Below are 24,496 nucleotides of genomic sequence, written 5' to 3' on the forward strand. Positions count from 1 at the left end.
CACTATATCTACATTCGATATAATGGAATATACTGATTCATTCCCACAGATCAATGTACATTTAATAGCCATATCATTAGTCCCATATCTACATTAGATATGTAATGTACATTTAATTAACAATATCATTATTACTATATCTACATTAGGTATAATGTCATATACAGATTCATTCCCACAGATCAATGTACATTAAATAGCAATATCATTAGTAGTATATCTACATTACATATGCAATGTGCAATTAATAACAATATCATTATTACCAATTCTACATTGGATATAATGTGATATCCTGATTATTACCCAGAGATCAATGTACCTTTAATAACAACATCATTAGCACTATATCTACATTCGATATAATGTAATATACTGATCCATTCCCACAGATCAATGTACATTTAATAGCAATATCATCAGTAGTATATCTACATTACATATGTAATGTACAATTAATAACAATATCATTATTACCATATCTACATTAGATATAATGTAATATACTGATTGATCCCCAAAGATCAATGTACATTTAATGACAATATCATTAGTACTATATCTACATCCGATATAATGTGATATACTGATTCATTCCCACAGATCAATATACCTTTAATAACCATATCATTAGTACTATATCTACATTCGATATAACGTAATATACTGATTCATTCCCACAGACCAATGCACCTTTAAGAACGATATCATTAGCACTATATCTACACTCGATATAACGTAATATACTGATTCATTCCCACAGATATGTACATATAATAACCATATCATTAGTACGATACCTACATTCGATATAATGTAATATACTGATGGATTCCCACAGATCAATGAACCTTTCATAACAATATCATTACCACTATATCTACATTAGATATAATGTAATATACTGATTCATTCCCACAGATATGTAAATATAATAACCATATCATTAGTATGATACCTACATTCGATATAATGTAATATACTGATGGATTCCCACAGATCAATGAACCTTTCATAACAATATCATTACCACTATATCTACATTAGATACAATGTAATATACTGATTCATTCCCACAGATCAATATTCCTTTAATAACCATATCATTTGCACTATATCTACATTCCATATAATGTAATATACTGATTCATTCCCATCGATCAATGTACATTGAATAACCATATCATTATTACTATATCTACATTCGATATAATGTAATATACTGATTCATTCCCACAGACCAATGCACCTTTAATAACAATATCATTAGCACTATATCTACATTCGATATAATGGAATATACTGATTCATTCCCACAGATCAATGTACATTTAATAGCCATATCATTAGTACCATATCTACATTCGATATGTAATGTACATTTAATAACAATATCATTATTACTATATCTACATTAGATATAATGTAATATACTGAGTGATCCCCAAAGATCAATGTACATTTAATGACAATATCATTAGTACTATATCTACATCCGAAATAATGTAATATACTGATTCATTCCCACAGATCAATATACCTTTAATAACCATATCATTAGTACTATATCTACATCCGATATAATGTAATATACTGATTCATTCCCACTGGTCAATGTACATTTAATAACAACATCATTAGTAGTATATCTACATTACATACGTAATGTACAATTAATAACAATATTATTATCACCATATCTACATTAGATATGTAATGTACATTTAATAACAATATCATTATTACTATATCTACATTAGGTATAATGTCATATACAGATTCATTCCCACAGATCAATGTACATTAAATAGCAATATCATTAGTAGTATATCTACATTACATATGCAATGTACAATTAATAACAATATCATTATTACCAATTCTACATTGGATATAATGTGATATCCTGATTATTACCCAGAAATCAATGTACCTTTAATAACAATATCATTAGCACTATATCTACATTCGATATAATGTAATATACTGATCCATTCCCACAGATCAATGTACATTTAATAGCAATATCATCAGTAGTATATCTACATTACATATGTAATGTACAATTAATAACAATATCATTATTACCATATCTACATTAGATATAATGTAATATACTGATTGATCCCCACAGATCAATGTACATTTAATACCAATATCATTAGTAGGTTATCTTCAGTCGATATAATGTAATATACTGATGGATTCCCACAGATGAATGCACCTTTCATAACAATATCATTAGCACTATATCTACATTCGATATAATGTAATATACTGATTCATTCCCACAGACCAATGTACATTTAATAACCATATCGTTAGTGCTATATCTACATTCGATATAATGTAATATACTGATTCATTCCCACAGACCAATGCACCGTTAATAACAATATCATTAGCACTCTATCTACACTCGATATAACGTAATATACTGATTCATTCCCACAGACCAATGCACCGTTAATAACAATATCATTAGCACTCTATCTACACTCGATATAATGTAATATACTGATTCATTCCCACAGACCAATGCACCGTTAATAACAATATCATTAGCACTCTATCTACACTCGATATAACGTAATATACTGATTCATTCCCACAGATATTTACATATAATAACCATATCATTAGTACCATACCTACATTCGATATAATGTAATATACTGATGGATTCCCACAGATCAATGAACCTTTCATAACAATATCATTACCACTATATCTACATTAGATATAATGTAATATACGGATTCATTCCCACAGATCAATATACCTTTAATAACTATATCATTAGCACTATATCTACATTCGATATAATGTAATATACTGATTCATTCCCACAGATCAATGTACATTTAATAACAATATCAATATTACTATATCTACATTAGATATAATTTCATATACAGATTCATTCCCACTGATCAATGTACATTTAATAACATCATGATTAGTAGTATATCTACATTACATACGTAATGTGCAATTAATAACAATATTATTATCATCATATCTACATTAGATATAATGTAATATACTGATTGATCCCCAAAGATCAATGTACATTTAATGACAATATCATTAGTACTATATCTACATCCGATATAATGTAATATACTGATTCATTCCCACAGATCAATATACCTTTAATAACCATATCATTAGTACTATATCTACATTCGATATAATGTAATATACTGATTCATTCCCACAGACCAATGCACCTTTAATAACGATATCATTAGCACTATATCTACACTCGATATAACGTAATATACTGATTCATTCCCACAGATATGTACATATAATAACCATATCATTAGTATGATACCTACATTCGATATAATGTAATATACTGATGGATTCCCACAGATCAATGAACCTTTCATAACAATATCATTACCACTATATCTACATTAGATATAATGTAATATACTGATTCATTCCCACAGATAAATATTCCTTTAATAACCATATCATTTGCACTATATCTACATTCCATATAATGTAATATACTGATTCATTCCCATCGATCAATGTACATTGAATAACCATATCATTATTACTATATCTACATTCGATATAATGTAATATACTGATTCATTCCCACAGATCAATATTCCTTTAATAACCATATCATTTGCACTATATCTACATTCGATATAATGTAATATACTGATTCATTCCCACAGATCAATGTACATTAAATAGCAATATCATCAGTAGTATATCTACATTACATATGTAATGTACAATTAATAACAATATCATTATTACCATATCTACATTAGATATAATGTAATATACTGATTGATCCCCAAAGATCAATGTACATTTAATGACAATATCATTAGTACTATATCTACATCCGAAATAATGTAATATACTGATTCATTCCCACAGATCAATATACCTTTAATAACCATATCATTAGTACTATATCTACATTCGACATAATGTAATATACTGATTCATTCCCACAGACCAATGCACCTTTAATATCAATATCATTAGCACTACATCTACATTCCATATAATATAATATACTGATTCATTCCCACAGACCAATGCACCTTTCATAACAATATCATTAGCACTATATCTACATTCGATATAATGTAATATACTGATTCATTGCCACTGATCAATGTACATTTAATAACAGCATCATTAGTAGTATATCTACATTACATCCGTAATGTGCAATTAATAACAATATTATTATCATCACATCTACATTAAATATAATGTAATATACTGATTGATCCCCAAAGATCAATGTACATTTAATGACAATATCATTAGTACTATATCTACATCCGATATAATGTAATATACTGATTCATTCCCACAGATCAATATACCTTTAATAACCATATCATTAGTACTATATCCACATTCGATATAATTTAATACACTGATTCATTCCCACAGATATGTACATATAATAACCATATCATTAGTACCATACCTACATTCGATATAATGTAACATACTGATGGATTCCCACAGATCAATGCACCTTTCATAACAATATCATTAGCACTATATCTACATTAGATATAATGTAATATACGGATTCATTCCCACAGATCAATATACCTTTAATAACTATATCATTAGCACTATATCTACATTCGATATAATGTAATATACTGATTCATTCCCACAGATCAATGTACATTTAATAACAATATCAATATTACTATATCTACATTAGATATAATTTCATATACAGATTCATTCCCACTGATCAATGTACATTTAATAACATCATCATTAGTAGTATATCTACATTACATACGTAATGTACAATTAATAACAATATTATTATCACCATATGTACATTAGATATAAAGTAATATACTGATTCATTCCCACAGATATGTACATATAATAACCATATCATTAGTACGATACCTACATTCGATATAATGTAATATACTGATGGATTCCCACAGATCAATGAACCTTTCATAACAATATCACAACCACTATATCTACATTAGATATAATGTAATATACTGATTGATCCCCAAAGATCAATGTACATTTAATGACAATATCATTAGTACTATATCTACATCCGATATAATGTGATATACTGATTCATTCCCACAGATCAATATACCTTTAATAACCATATCATTAGTACTATATCTACATTCGATATAACGTAATATACTGATTCATTCCCACAGACCAATGCACCTTTAATAACGATATCATTAGCACTATATCTACACTCGATATAACGTAATATACTGATTCATTCCCACAGATATGTACATATAATAACCATATCATTAGTACGATACCTACATTCGATATAATGTAATATACTGATGGATTCCCACAGATCAATGAACCTTTCATAACAATATCATTACCACTATATCTACATTAGATATAATGTAATATACTGATTCATTCCCACAGATATGTAAATATAATAACCATATCATTAGTATGATACCTACATTCGATATAATGTAATATACTGATGGATTCCCACAGATCAATGAATCTTTCATAACAATATCATTACCACTATATCTACATTAGATACAATGTAATATACTGATTCATTCCCACAGATCAATATTCCTTTAATAACCATATCATTTGCACTATATCTACATTCCATATAATGTAATATACTGATTCATTCCCATCGATCAATGTACATTGAATAACCATATCATTATTACTATATCTACATTCGATATAATGTAATATACTGATTCATTCCCACAGACCAATGCACCTTTAATAACAATATCATTAGCACTATATCTACATTCGATATAATGGAATATACTGATTCATTCCCACAGATCAATGTACATTTAATAGCCATATCATTAGTACCATATCTACATTCGATATGTAATGTACATTTAATAACAATATCATTATTACTATATCTACATTAGATATAATGTAATATACTGAGTGATCCCCAAAGATCAATGTACATTTAATGACAATATCATTAGTACTATATCTACATCCGAAATAATGTAATATACTGATTCATTCCCACAGATCAATGTACCTTTAATAACCATATCATTAGTACTATATCTACATCCGATATAATGTAATATACTGATTCATTCCCACTGGTCAATGTACATTTAATAACAACATCATTAGTAGTATATCTACATTACATACGTAATGTACAATTAATAACAATATTATTATCACCATATCTACATTAGATATGTAATGTACATTTAATAACAATATCATTATTACTATATCTACATTAGGTATAATGTCATATACAGATTCATTCCCACAGATCAATGTACATTAAATAGCAATATCATTAGTAGTATATCTACATTACATATGCAATGTACAATTAATAACAATATCATTATTACCAATTCTACATTGGATATAATGTGATATCCTGATTATTACCCAGAGATCAATGTACCTTTAATAACAATATCATTAGCACTATATCTACATTCGATATAATGTAATATACTGATCCATTCCCACAGATCAATGTACATTTAATAGCAATATCATCAGTAGTATATCTACATTACATATGTAATGTACAATTAATAACAATATCATTATTACCATATCTACATTAGATATAATGTAATATACTGATTGATCCCCACAGATCAATGTACATTTAATACCAATATCATTAGTAGGTTATCTACATTCGATATAATGTAATATACTGATGGATTCCCACAGATGAATGCACCTTTCATAACAATATCATTAGCACTATATCTACATTCGATATAATGTAATATACTGATTCATTCCCACAGACCAATGTACATTTAATAACCATATCGTTAGTGCTATATCTACATTCGATATAATGTAATATACTGATTCATTCCCACAGACCAATGCACCGTTAATAACAATATCATTAGCACTCTATCTACACTCGATATAACGTAATATACTGATTCATTCCCACAGACCAATGCACCGTTAATAACAATATCATTAGCACTCTATCTACACTCGATATAATGTAATATACTGATTCATTCCCACAGACCAATGCACCGTTAATAACAATATCATTAGCACTCTATCTACACTCGATATAACGTAATATACTGATTCATTCCCACAGATATTTACATATAATAACCATATCATTAGTACCATACCTACATTCGATATAATGTAATATACTGATGGATTCCCACAGATCAATGAACCTTTCATAACAATATCATTACCACTATATCTACATTAGATATAATGTAATATACGGATTCATTCCCACAGATCAATATACCTTTAATAACTATATCATTAGCACTATATCTACATTCGATATAATGTAATATACTGATTCATTCCCACAGATCAATGTACATTTAATAACAATATCAATATTACTATATCTACATTAGATATAATTTCATATACAGATTCATTCCCACTGATCAATGTACATTTAATAACATCATCATTAGTAGTATATCTACATTACATACGTAATGTGCAATTAATAACAATATTATTATCATCATATCTACATTAGATATAATGTAATATACTGATTGATCCCCAAAGATCAATGTACATTTAATGACAATATCATTAGTACTATATCTACGTCCGATATAATGTAATATACTGATTCATTCCCACAGATCAATATACCTTTAATAACCATATCATTAGTACTATATCTACATTCGATATAATGTAATATACTGATTCATTCCCACAGACCAATGCACCTTTAATAACGATATCATTAGCACTATATCTACACTCGATATAACGTAATATACTGATTCATTCCCACAGATATGTACATATAATAACCATATCATTAGTATGATACCTACATTCGATATAATGTAATATACTGATGGATTCCCACAGATCAATGAACCTTTCATAACAATATCATTACCACTATATCTACATTAGATATAATGTAATATACTGATTCATTCCCACAGATCAATATTCCTTTAATAACCATATCATTTGCACTATATCTACATTCCATATAATGTAATATACTGATTCATTCCCATCGATCAATGTACATTGAATAACCATATCATTATTACTATATCTACATTCGATATAATGTAATATACTGATTCATTCCCACAGATCAATATTCCTTTAATAACCATATCATTTGCACTATATCTACATTCGATATAATGTAATATACTGATTCATTCCCACAGACCAATGCACCTTTAATAACAATATCATTAGCACTATATCTACATTCGATATAACGTAATATACTGATTCATTCCCACAGATATGTACATATAATAACCATATAATCAGTACCATACCTACATTCGATATAATGTAATATACTGATGGATTCCCACAGATCAATGCACCTTTCATAACAGTATCATTAGCACCATATCTACATTAGATATAATGTAATATACTGATTCATTCCCACAGGTCAATATACCTTTAAAAACCATATCATTAGCACTATATCTACATTCGATATAATGTAACATACTGATTCATTCCCACAGATCAATCTACATTTAATAACAATATCATTATTACTATATCTACATTAGATATAATTTCATATACAGATTCATTCCCACTGATCAATGTACATTTACTAGCAATATCATTAGTAGTATATCTACATTACATATGTAATGTACAATTAATAACAATATCATTATTACCATATCTACATTAGATATAATGTAATATACTGATTGATCCCCACAGATCAATGTACATTTAATACCAATATCATTAGTAGCATATCTACATTCGATATAATGTAATATACTGATTCATTCCCACAGATCAATATACCTTTAATAACCATATCATTAGTACTATATCTACATTCGATATAATGTAATTTACTGTTTCATTCCCACAATTTAATATATTTAATAACCATATCAATAGTACTATATCTACATACGATATAATGTAATATACCGATTCATTCCCACAGATCAATGTACCTTTAATAACAATATCATTAGCACTATATCTACATTCCTTATAATGTAGTACACAGATTCCTTCCCACAGATCAATGTGCCTTTAATAACGATATCATTAGCACTATATCTACATTCGATATAATGTAATATACTGATTCATTCCCACAGATCAATGTTCATTTCATACCCATATCATTAGTACCATATCTACATTAGATATGTTATGTACATTTAATAACCAATATCATTATTACTATATCTACATTAGGTATACTGTCATATACAGATTCATTCGGACAGATCAATGTACATTTACTAGCAATATCATTAGTAGTATATCTACATTACATACGTAATGTGCAATTAATAACAATATTATTATCATCATATCTACATTAGATATAATGTAATATACTGATTGATCCCCAAAGATCAATGTACATTTAATGACAATATCATTAGTACTATATCTACATCCGATATAATGTAATATACTGATTCATTCCCACAGATCAATATACCTTTAATAACCATATCATTAGTACTATATCCACATTCGATATAATGTAATATACTGATTCATTCCCACAGATATGTACATATAATAACCATATCATTAGTACCATACCTACATTCGATATAATGTAACATACTGATGGATTCCCACAGATCAATGCACCTTTCATAACAATATCATTACCACTATATCTACATTAGATATAATGTAATATACTGATTCATTCCCACAGATCAATGTACATTTAATAACAATATCAATATTACTATATCTACATTAGATATAATTCCATATACAGATTCATTCCCACTGATCAATGTACATTTAATAACATCATCATTAGTAGTATATCTACATTACATACGTAATGTACAATTAATAACAATATTATTATCACCATATCTACATTAGATATAAAGTAATATACTGATTGATCCCCAAAGATCAATGTACATTTAATGACAATATCATTAGTACTATATCCACATCCGATATAATGTAATATACTGATTCACTCCCACAGATCAATATACCTTTAATAACCATATCATTAGTACTATATCTACATTCGATATAATGTAATATACTGATTCATTCCCACAGACCAATGCACCTTTAATATCGATATCATTAGCACTATATCTACACTCGATATAACGTAATATACTGATTCATTCCCACAGATATGTACATATAATAACCATATCATTAGTACGATACCTACATTCGATATAATGTAATATACTGATGGATTCCCACAGATCAATGAACCTTTCATAACAATATCATTACCACTATATCTACATTAGATATAATGTAATATACGGATTCATTCCCACAAATCAATATACCTTTAATAACTATATCATTAGCACTATATCTACATTCGATATAATGTAATATACTGATTCATTCCCACAGATCAATGTACATTTAATAACAATATCAATATTACTATATCTACATTAGATATAATTTCATATACAGATTCATTCCCACTGATCAATGTACATTTAATAACATCATCATTAGTAGTATATCTACATTACATACGTAATGTGCAATTAATAACAATATTATTATCATCATATCTACATTAGATATAATGTAATATACTGATTGATCCCCAAAGATCAATGTACATTTAATGACAATATCATTAGTACTATATCTACATCCGATATAATGTAATATACTGATTCATTCCCACAGATCAATATACCTTTAATAACCATATCATTAGTACTATATCTACATTCGATATAATGTAATATACTGATTCATTCCCACAGACCAATGCACCTTTAATAACGATATCATTAGCACTATATCTACACTCGATATAACGTAATATACTGATTCATTCCCACAGATATGCACATATAATAACCATATCATTAGTACGATACCTACATTCGATATAATGTAATATACTGATGGATTCCCACAGATCAATGAACCTTTCATAACAATATCATTACCACTATATCTACATTAGATATAATGTAATATACTGATTCATTCCCACAGATCAATATTCCTTTAATAACCATATCATTTGCACTATATCTACATTCCATATAATGTAATATACTGATTCATTCCCATCGATCAATGTACATTGAATAACCATATCATTATTACTATATCTACATTCGATATAATGTAATATACTGATTCATTCCCACAGATCAATATTCCTTTAATAACCATATCATTTGCACTATATCTACATTCGATATAATGTAATATACTGATTCATTCCCACAGATGAATGTACATTAAATAGCAATATCATCAGTAGTATATCTACATTACATATGTAATGTACAATTAATAACAATATCATTATTACCATATCTACATTAGATATAATGTAATATACTGATTGATCCCCAAAGATCAATGTACATTTAATGACAATATCATTAGTACTATATCTACATCCGAAATAATGTAATATACTGATTCATTCCCACAGATCAATATACCTTTAATAACCATATCATTAGTACTATATCTACATTCCATATAATATAATATACTGATTCATTCCCACAGACCAATGCACCTTTCATAACAATATCATTAGCACTATATCTACATTCGATATAATGTAATATACTGATTCATTGCCACTGATCAATGTACATTTAATAACAGCATCATTAGTAGTATATCTACATTACATCCGTAATGTGCAATTAATAACAATATTATTATCATCACATCTACATTAAATATAATGTAATATACTGATTGATCCCCAAAGATCAATGTACATTTAATGACAATATCATTAGTACTATATCTACATCCGATATAATGTAATATACTGATTCATTCCCACAGATCAATATACCTTTAATAACCATATCATTAGTACTATATCCACATTCGATATAATTTAATACACTGATTCATTCCCACAGATATGTACATATAATAACCATATCATTAGTACCATACCTACATTCGATATAATGTAACATACTGATGGATTCCCACAGATCAATGCACCTTTCATAACAATATCATTAGCACTATATCTACATTAGATATAATGTAATATACGGATTCATTCCCACAGATCAATATACCTTTAATAACTATATCATTACCACTATATCTACATTCGATATAATGTAATATACTGATTCATTCCCACAGATCAATGTACATTTAATAACAATATCAATATTACTATATCTACATTAGATATAATTTCATATACAGATTCATTCCCACTGATCAATGTACATTTAATAACATCATCATTAGTAGTATATCTACATTACATACGTAATGTACAATTAATAACAATATTATTATCACCATATGTACATTAGATATAAAGTAATATACTGATTCATTCCCACAGATATGTACATATAATAACCATATCATTAGTACGATACCTACATTCGATATAATGTAATATACTGATGGATTCCCACAGATCAATGAACCTTTCATAACAATATCACAACCACTATATCTACATTAGATATAATGTAATATACTGATTCATTCCCACAGATCAATATTCCTTTAATAACCATATCATTAGCACTATATCTACATTCGATATAATGTAATATACTGATTCATTCCCATCGATCAATGTACATTGAATAACCATATGATTAGTAGTATATCTACATACGATATAATGTAATATACTGATTCATTCCCACAGACCAATGCACCTTTAATAACAATATCATTAGCACTATATCTACATTCGATATAACGTAATATACTGATTCATTCCCACAGATATGTACATATAATAACCATATAATCAGTACCATACCTACATTCGATATAATGTAATATACTGATGGATTCCCACAGATCAATGCACCTTTCATAACAGTATCATTAGCACCATATCTACATTAGATATAATGTAATATACTGATTCATTCCCACAGGTCAATATACCTTTAAAAACCATATCATTAGCACTATATCTACATTCGATATAATGTAATATACTGATTCATTCCCACAGATCAATCTACATTTAATAACAATATCATTATTACTATATCTACATTAGATATAATTTCATATACAGATTCATTCCCACTGATCAATGTACATTTACTAGCAATATCATTAGTAGTATATCTACATTACATATGTAATGTACAATTAATAACAATATCATTATTACCATATCTACATTAGATATAATGTAATATACTGATTGATCCCCACAGATCAATGTACATTTAATACCAATATCATTAGTAGCATATCTACATTCGATATAATGTAATATACTGATTCATTCCCACAGATCAATATACCTTTAATAACCATATCATTAGTACTATATCTACATTCGATATAATGTAATTTACTGTTTCATTCCCACAATTTAATATATTTAATAACCATATCAATAGTACTATATCTACATACGATATAATGTAATATACCGATTCATTCCCACAGATCAATGTACCTTTAATAACAATATCATTAGCACTATATCTACATTCCTTATAATGTAGTACACAGATTCCTTCCCACAGATCAATGTGCCTTTAATAACGATATCATTAGCACTATATCTACATTCGATATAATGTAATATACTGATTCATTCCCACAGATCAATGTTCATTTCATACCCATATCATTAGTACCATATCTACATTAGATATGTTATGTACATTTAATAACCAATATCATTATTACTATATCTACATTAGGTATACTGTCATATACAGATTCATTCGGACAGATCAATGTACATTTACTAGCAATATCATTAGTAGTATATCTACATTACATATGAAATGTACAATTAATAACAATATCATTATTACCATATCTACATTAGATATAATGTAATATACTGATTGATCCCCACAGATCAATGTACATTTAATACCAATATCATTAGTAGCATATCTACATTCGATATAATGTAATATACTGATGGATTCCCACAGATGAATGCACCTTTCATAACAATATCATTAGCACTATATCTACATTCGATATAATGTAATATACTGATTCATTCCCACAGATATGTACAAATAGTAACCATATCATTAGTACCATACCAACATTCGATATAATGTAATATACTGATGGATTCCCACAGATCAATGCACCTTTCATAACAATATCATTAGCACTATATCTACATTCGATATAATGTAATATACTGATTCATTGCCACTGATCAATGTACATTTAATAACAACATCATTAGTAGTATATCTACATTACATACGTAATGTGCAATTAATAACAATATTATTATCATCATATCTACATTAGATATAATGTAATATACTGATTGATCCCCAAAGATCAATGTACATTTAATGACAATATCATTAGTACTATATCTACATCCGATATAATGTAATATACTGATTCATTCCCACAGATCAATATACCTTTAATAACCATATCATTAGTACTATATCCACATTCGATATAATGTAATATACTGATTCATTCCCACAGATATGTACATATAATAACCATATCATTAGTACCATACCTACATTCGATATAATGTAACATACTGATGGATTCCCACAGATCAATGCACCTTTCATAACAATATCATTACCACTATATCTACATTAGATATAATGTAATATACTGATTCATTCCCACAGATCAATGTACATTTAATAACAATATCAATATTACTATATCTACATTAGATATAATTCCATATACAGATTCATTCCCACTGATCAATGTACATTTAATAACATCATCATTAGTAGTATATCTACATTACATACGTAATGTACAATTAATAACAATATTATTATCACCATATCTACATTAGATATAAAGTAATATACTGATTGATCCCCAAAGATCAATGTACATTTAATGACAATATCATTAGTACTATATCCACATCCGATATAATGTAATATACTGATTCATTCCACCAGATCAATATACCTTTAATAACCATATCATTAGTACTATATCTACATTCGATATAATGTAATATACTGATTCATTCCCACAGACCAATGCACCTTTAATATCGATATCATTAGCACTATATCTACACTCGATATAACGTAATATACTGATTCATTCCCACAGATATGTACATATAATAACCATATCATTAGTACGATACCTACATTCGATATAATGTAATATACTGATGGATTCCCACAGATCAATGAACCTTTCATAACAATATCATTACCACTATATCTACATTAGATATAATGTAATATACGGATTCATTCCCACAAATCAATATACCTTTAATAACTATATCATTAGCACTATATCTACATTCGATATAATGTAATATACTGATTCATTCCCACAGATCAATGTACATTTAATAACAATATCAATATTACTATATCTACATTAGATATAATTTCATATACAGATTCATTCCCACTGATCAATGTACATTTAATAACATCATCATTAGTAGTATATCTACATTACATACGTAATGTGCAATTAATAACAATATTATTATCATCATATCTACATTAGATATAATGTAATATACTGATTGATCCCCAAAGATCAATGTACATTTAATGACAATATCATTAGTACTATATCTACATCCGATATAATGTAATATACTGATTCATTCCCACAGATCAATATACCTTTAATAACCATATCATTAGTACTATATCTACATTCGATATAATGTAATATACTGATTCATTCCCACAGACCAATGCACCTTTAATAACGATATCATTAGCACTATATCTACACTCGATATAACGTAATATACTGATTCATTCCCACAGATATGTACATATAATAACCATATCATTAGTACGATACCTACATTCGATATAATGTAATATACTGATGGATTCCCACAGATCAATGAACCTTTCATAACAATATCATTACCACTATATCTACATTAGATATAATGTAATATACTGATTCATTCCCACAGATCAATATTCCTTTAATAACCATATCATTAGCACTATATCTACATTCGATATAATGTAATATACTGATTCATTCCCATCGATCAATGTACATTGAATAACCATATGATTAGTAGTATATCTACATACGATATAATGTAATATACTGATTCATTCCCACAGACCAATGCACCTTTAATAACAATATCATTAGCACTATATCTACATTAGATATAATGTAATATACTGATTCATTCCCACAGATCAATATACCTTTGATAACCATATCATTAGCACTATATCTACATTCGATATAATGTAATATACTGTTTCATTCCCACAATTTAATATATTTAATAACCATATCAATAGTACTATATCTACATACGATATAATGTAATATACTGATTCATTCCCACAGATCAATGTACCTTTAATAACAATATCATTAGCACTATATCTACATTCGTTATAATGTAGTACACAGATTCCTTCCCACAGATCAATGTGCCTTTAATAACGATATCATTAGCACTATATCTACATTCGATATAATGTAATATACTGATTCATTCCCACAGATCAATGTACATTTCATACCCATATCGTTAGTACCATATCTACATTAGATATGTTATGTACATTTAATAACCAATATCATTATTACTATATCTACATTAGGTATACTGTCATATACAGATTCATTCGGACAGATCAATGTACATTTACTAGCAATATCATTAGTAGTATATCTACATTACATATGTAATGTACAATTAATAACAATATCATTATTACCATATCTACATTAGATATAATGTAATATACTGATTGATCCCCACAGATCAATGTACATTTAATACCAATATCATTAGTAGCATATCTACATTCGATATAATGTAATATACTGATGGATTCCCACAGATGAATGCACCTTTCATAACAATATCATTAGCACTATATCTACATTCGATATAATGTAATATACTGATTCATTCCCACAGATCAATGTACATTTAATAACCATATCGTTAGTGCTATATCTACATTCGATATAATGTAATATACTGATTCATTCCCACAGATCTATGTACCTTTAATAACGATATCATTAGCATTATATCTACATTCGATATAATGTAATATACTGATTCATTCCCACTGATCAATGTACATTTAATAACAACATCATTAGTAGTATATCTACATTACATACGTAATGTACAATTAATAACAATATTATTATCACCATATCCACATTAGATATAATGTAATATACTGATTGATCCCCAAAGATCAATGTACATTTAATAACGATATCATTATTACTATATCTGCATTAGATATAATTTCATATACAGATTCATTCCCACTGATCAATGTACATTTAATAACAACATCATTAGTAGTATATCTACATTCGATATAATGTAATGTACTGATTCATTCCCACAGATCAACATACCTTTAATAACCATATCATTAGCACTATATCTACATTCGATATAATGTAATATACTGATTCATTCCCACAGATCAATGTACATATAATAACAATATCATTATTACTGTATCTACATTAGATATAATTTCATATACAGATTCATTCCCACTGATCAATGTACATTTAATAACATCATCATTAGTAGTATATCTACATTACATACGTAATGTACAATTAATAACAATATCATTATTACCATATCTACATTAGATTTAATGTAATATACAGATTGATCCCCAAAGATCAATGTACATTTAATGACAATATCATTAGTACTATATCTACATTCGATATAATGTATTGAACTGATTCATTCCCACAGATCAATATACCTTTAATAACCATATCATTAGTACTATATCTACATTCGATATAATGTTATATACTGATTCATTCCCACTGATCAATGTACATTTAATAACAACATCATTAGTAGTATATCTACATTACATACGTAATGTACAACTAATAACAATATTATTATCACCACATCTACTTTAGATATAATGTAATATACTGATTGATCCCCAAAGATCAGTGTACATTTAATGACAGTATCATTAGTACTATATCTACATCCGATATAATGTAATATACTGATTCATTCCCACAGATCAATGTACATTCAATAACCATATCATTAGTACTATATCTACATTCGATATAATGTAATATACTGATTCATTCCCACTGATCAATGTACATTTAACAACAACATCCTTAGTAGTATATCTACATTACATACGTAATGTACAATTAATAACAATATTATTATCACCATATCTACGTTAGATATAATGTAATATACTGATGGATTCCCACAGATCAATGCACCTTTCATAACAATATCATTAGCACTATATCTACATTCGATATAATGTAATATACTGATTCATTGCCACTGATCAATGTACATTTAATAACAACATCATTAGTAGTATATCTACATTACATACGTAATGTGCAATTAATAACAATATTATTATCATCATATCTACATTAGATATAATGTAATATACTGATTGATCCCCAAGGATCAATGTACATTTAATGACAATATCATTAGTACTATATCTACATCCGATATAATGTAATATACTGATTCATTCCCACAGATCAATATACCTTTAATAACCATATCATTAGTACTATATCCACATTCGATATAATGTAATATACTGATTCATTCCCACAGATATGTACATATAATAACCATATCATTAGTACCATACCTACATTCGATATAATGTAACATACTGATGGATTCCCACAGATCAATGCACCTTTCATAACAATATCATCAGCACTATATCTACATTAGATATAATGTAATATACGGATTCATTCCCACAGATCAATATACCTTTAATAACTATATCATTAGCACTATATCTACATTCGATATAATGTAATATACTGATTCATTCCCACAGATCAATGTACATTTAATAACAATATCAATATTACTATATCTACATTAGATATAATTTCATATACAGATTCATTCCCACTGATCAATGTACATTTAATAACATCATCATTAGTAGTATATCTACATTACATACGTAATGTACAATTAATAACAATATTATTATCACCATATCTACATTAGATATAAAGTAATATACTGATTGATCCCCAAAGATCAATGTACATTTAATGACAATATCATTAGTACTATATCTACATCCGATATAATGTAATATACTGATTCATTCCCACAGATCAATATACCTTTAATAACCATATCATTAGTACTATATCTACATTCGATATAATGTAATATACTGATTCATTCCCACAGACCAATGCACCTTTAATATCGATATCATTAGCACTATATCTACACTCGATATAACGTAATATACTGATTCATTCCCACAGATATGTACATATAATAACCATATCATTAGTACGATACCTACATTCGATATAATGTAATATACTGATGGATTCCCACAGATCAATGAACCTTTCATAACAATATCATTACCACTATATCTACATTAGATATAATGTAATATACGGATTCATTCCCACAAATCAATATACCTTTAATAACTATATCATTAGCACTATATCTACATTCGATATAATGTAATATACTGATTCATTCCCACAGATCAATGTACATTTAATAACAATATCAATATTACTATATCTACATTAGATATAATTTCATATACAGATTCATTCCCACAGATATGTACATATAATAACCATATCATTAGTACCATACCTACATTCGATATAATGTAACATACTGATGGATTCCCACAGATCAATGCACCTTTCATAACAATATCATTACCACTATATCTACATTAGATATAATGTAATATACTGATTCATTCCCACAGATCAATGTACATTTAATAACAATATCAATATTACTATATCTACATTAGATATAATTCCATATACAGATTCATTCCCACTGATCAATGTACATTTAATAACATCATCATTAGTAGTATATCTACATTACATACGTAATGTACAATTAATAACAATATTATTATCACCATATCTACATTAGATATAAAGTAATATACTGATTGATCCCCAAAGATCAATGTACATTTAATGACAATATCATTAGTACTATATCCACATCCGATATAATGTAATATACTGATTCATTCCCACAGATCAATATACCTTTAATAACCATATCATTAGTACTATATCTACATTCGATATAATGTAATATACTGATTCATTCCCACAGACCAATGCACCTTTAATATCGATATCATTAGCACTATATCTACACTCGATATAACGTAATATACTGATTCATTCCCACAGATATGTACATATAATAACCATATCATTAGTACGATACCTACATTCGATATAATGTAATATACTGATGGATTCCCACAGATCAATGAACCTTTCATAACAATATCATTACCACTATATCTACATTAGATATAATGTAATATACGGATTCATTCCCACAAATCAATATACCTTTAATAACTATATCATTAGCACTATATCTACATTCGATATAATGTAATATACTGATTCATTCCCACAGATCAATGTACATTTAATAACAATATCAATATTACTATATCTACATTAGATATAATTTCATATACAGATTCATTCCCACTGATCAATGTACATTTAATAACATCATCATTAGTAGTATATCTACATTACATACGTAATGTGCAATTAATAACAATATTATTATCATCATATCTACATTAGATATAATGTAATATACTGATTGATCCCCAAAGATCAATGTACATTTAATGACAATATCATTAGTACTATATCTACATCCGATATAATGTAATATACTGATTCATTCCCACAGATCAATATACCTTTAATAACCATATCATTAGTACTATATCTACATTCGATATAATGTAATATACTGATTCATTCCCACAGACCAATGCACCTTTAATAACGATATCATTAGCACTATATCTACACTCGATATAACGTAATATACTGATTCATTCCCACAGATATGTACATATAATAACCATATCATTAGTACGATACCTACATTCGATATAATGTAATATACTGATGGATTCCCACAGATCAATGAACCTTTCATAACAATATCATTACCACTATATCTACATTAGATATAATGTAATATACTGATTCATTCCCACAGATCAATATTCCTTTAATAACCATATCATTAGCACTATATCTACATTCGATATAATGTAATATACTGATTCATTCCCATCGATCAATGTACATTGAATAACCATATGATTAGTAGTATATCTACATACGATATAATGTAATATACTGATTCATTCCCACAGACCAATGCACCTTTAATAACAATATCATTAGCACTATATCTACATTAGATATAATGTAATATACTGATTCATTCCCACAGATCAATATACCTTTGATAACCATATCATTAGCACTATATCTACATTCGATATAATGTAATATACTGTTTCATTCCCACAATTTAATATATTTAATAACCATATCAATAGTACTATATCTACATACGATATAATGTAATATACTGATTCATTCCCACAGATCAATGTACCTTTAATAACAATATCATTAGCACTATATCTACATTCGTTATAATGTAGTACACAGATTCCTTCCCACAGATCAATGTGCCTTTAATAACGATATCATTAGCACTATATCTACATTCGATATAATGTAATATACTGATTCATTCCCACAGATCAATGTACATTTCATACCCATATCGTTAGTACCATATCTACATTAGATATGTTATGTACATTTAATAACCAATATCATTATTACTATATCTACATTAGGTATACTGTCATATACAGATTCATTCGGACAGATCAATGTACATTTACTAGCAATATCATTAGTAGTATATCTACATTACATATGTAATGTACAATTAATAACAATATCATTATTACCATATCTACATTAGATATAATGTAATATACTGATTGATCCCCACAGATCAATGTACATTTAATACCAATATCATTAGTAGCATAACTACATTCGATATAATGTAATATACTGATGGATTCCCACAGATGAATGCATCTTTCATAACAATATCATTAGCACTATATCTACATTCGATATAATGTAATATACTGATTCATTCCCACAGATCAATGTACATTTAATAACCATATCGTTAGTGCTATATCTACATTCGATATAATGTAATATACTGATTCATTCCCACAGATCAATGTACCTTTAATAACGATATCATTAGCATTATATCTACATTCGATATAATGTAATATACTGATTCATTCCCACTGATCAATGTACATTTAATAACAACATCATTAGTAGTATATCTACATTACATACGTAATGTACAATTAATAACAATATTATTATCACCATATCCACATTAGATATAATGTAATATACTGATTGATCCCCAAAGATCAATGTACATTTAATAACGATATCATTATTACTATATCTGCATTAGATATAATTTCATATACAGATTCATTCCCACTGATCAATGTACATTTAATAACAACATCATTAGTAGTATATCTACATTCGATATAATGTAATGTACTGATTCATTCCCACAGATCAACATACCTTTAATAACCATATCATTAGCACTATATCTACATTCGATATAATGTAATATACTGATTCATTCCCACAGATCAATGTACATATAATAACAATATCATTATTACTGTATCTACATTAGATATAATTTCATATACAGATTCATTCCCACTGATCAATGTACATTTAATAACATCATCATTAGTAGTATATCTACATTACATACGTAATGTACAATTAATAACAATATCATTATTACCATATCTACATTAGATTTAATGTAATATACAGATTGATCCCCAAAGATCAATGTACATTTAATGACAATATCATTAGTACTATATCTACATTCGATATAATGTATTGAACTGATTCATTCCCACAGATCAATATACCTTTAATAACTATATCATTAGCACTATATCTACATTCGATATAATGTAATATACTGATTCATTCCCACAGATCAATGTACATTTAATAACAATATCAATATTACTATATCTACATTAGATATAATTTCATATACAGATTCATTCCCACTGATCAATGTACATTTAATAACATCATCATTAGTAGTATATCTACATTACATACGTAATGTACAATTAATAACAATATTATTATCACCATATCTACATTAGATATAAAGTAATATACTGATTGATCCCCAAAGATCAATGTACATTTAATGACAATATCATTAGTACTATATCTACATCCGATATAATGTAATATACTGATTCATTCCCACAGATCAATATACCTTTAATAACCATATCATTAGTACTATATCTACATTCGATATAATGTAATATACTGATTCATTCCCACAGACCAATGCACCTTTAATATCGATATCATTAGCACTATATCTACACTCGATATAACGTAATATACTGATTCATTCCCACAGATATGTACATATAATAACCATATCATTAGTACGATACCTACATTCGATATAATGTAATATACTGATGGATTCCCACAGATCAATGAACCTTTCATAACAATATCATTACCACTATATCTACATTAGATATAATGTAATATACGGATTCATTCCCACAAATCAATATACCTTTAATAACTATATCATTAGCACTATATCTACATTCGATATAATGTAATATACTGATTCATTCCCACAGATCAATGTACATTTAATAACAATATCAATATTACTATATCTACATCAGATATAATTTCATATACAGATTCATTCCCACTGATCAATGTACATTTAATAACATCATCATTAGTAGTATATCTACATTACATACGTAATGTGCAATTAATAACAATATTATTATCATCATATCTACATTAGATATAATGTAATATACTGATTGATCCCCAAAGATCAATGTACATTTAATGACAATATCATTAGTACTATATTTACATCCGATATAATGTAATATACTGATTCATTCCCACAGATCAATATACCTTTAATAACCATAACATTAGTACTATATCTACATTCGATATAATGTAATATACTGATTCATTCCCACAGACCAATGCACCTTTAATAACGATATCATTAGCACTATATCTACACTCGATATAACGTAATATACTGATTCATTCCCACAGATATGTACATATAATAACCATATCATTAGTACGATACCTACATTCGATATAATGTAATATACTGATGGATTCCCACAGATCAATGAACCTTTCATAACAATATCATTACCACTATATCTACATTAGATATAATGTAATATACTGATTCATTCCCACAGATCAATATTCCTTTAATAACCAGATCATTAGCACTATATCTACATTCGATATAATGTAATATACTGATTCATTCCCATCGATCAATGTACATTGAATAACCATATGATTAGTAGTATATCTACATACGATATAATGTAATATACTGATTCATTCCCACAGACCAATGCACCTTTAATAACAATATCATTAGCACTATATCTACATTAGATATAATGTA

Source organism: Osmia lignaria, chromosome 7, assembly GCF_051020975.1.
Source record: "Osmia lignaria lignaria isolate PbOS001 chromosome 7, iyOsmLign1, whole genome shotgun sequence".
Classification (NCBI taxonomy): domain Eukaryota; kingdom Metazoa; phylum Arthropoda; class Insecta; order Hymenoptera; family Megachilidae; genus Osmia; species Osmia lignaria.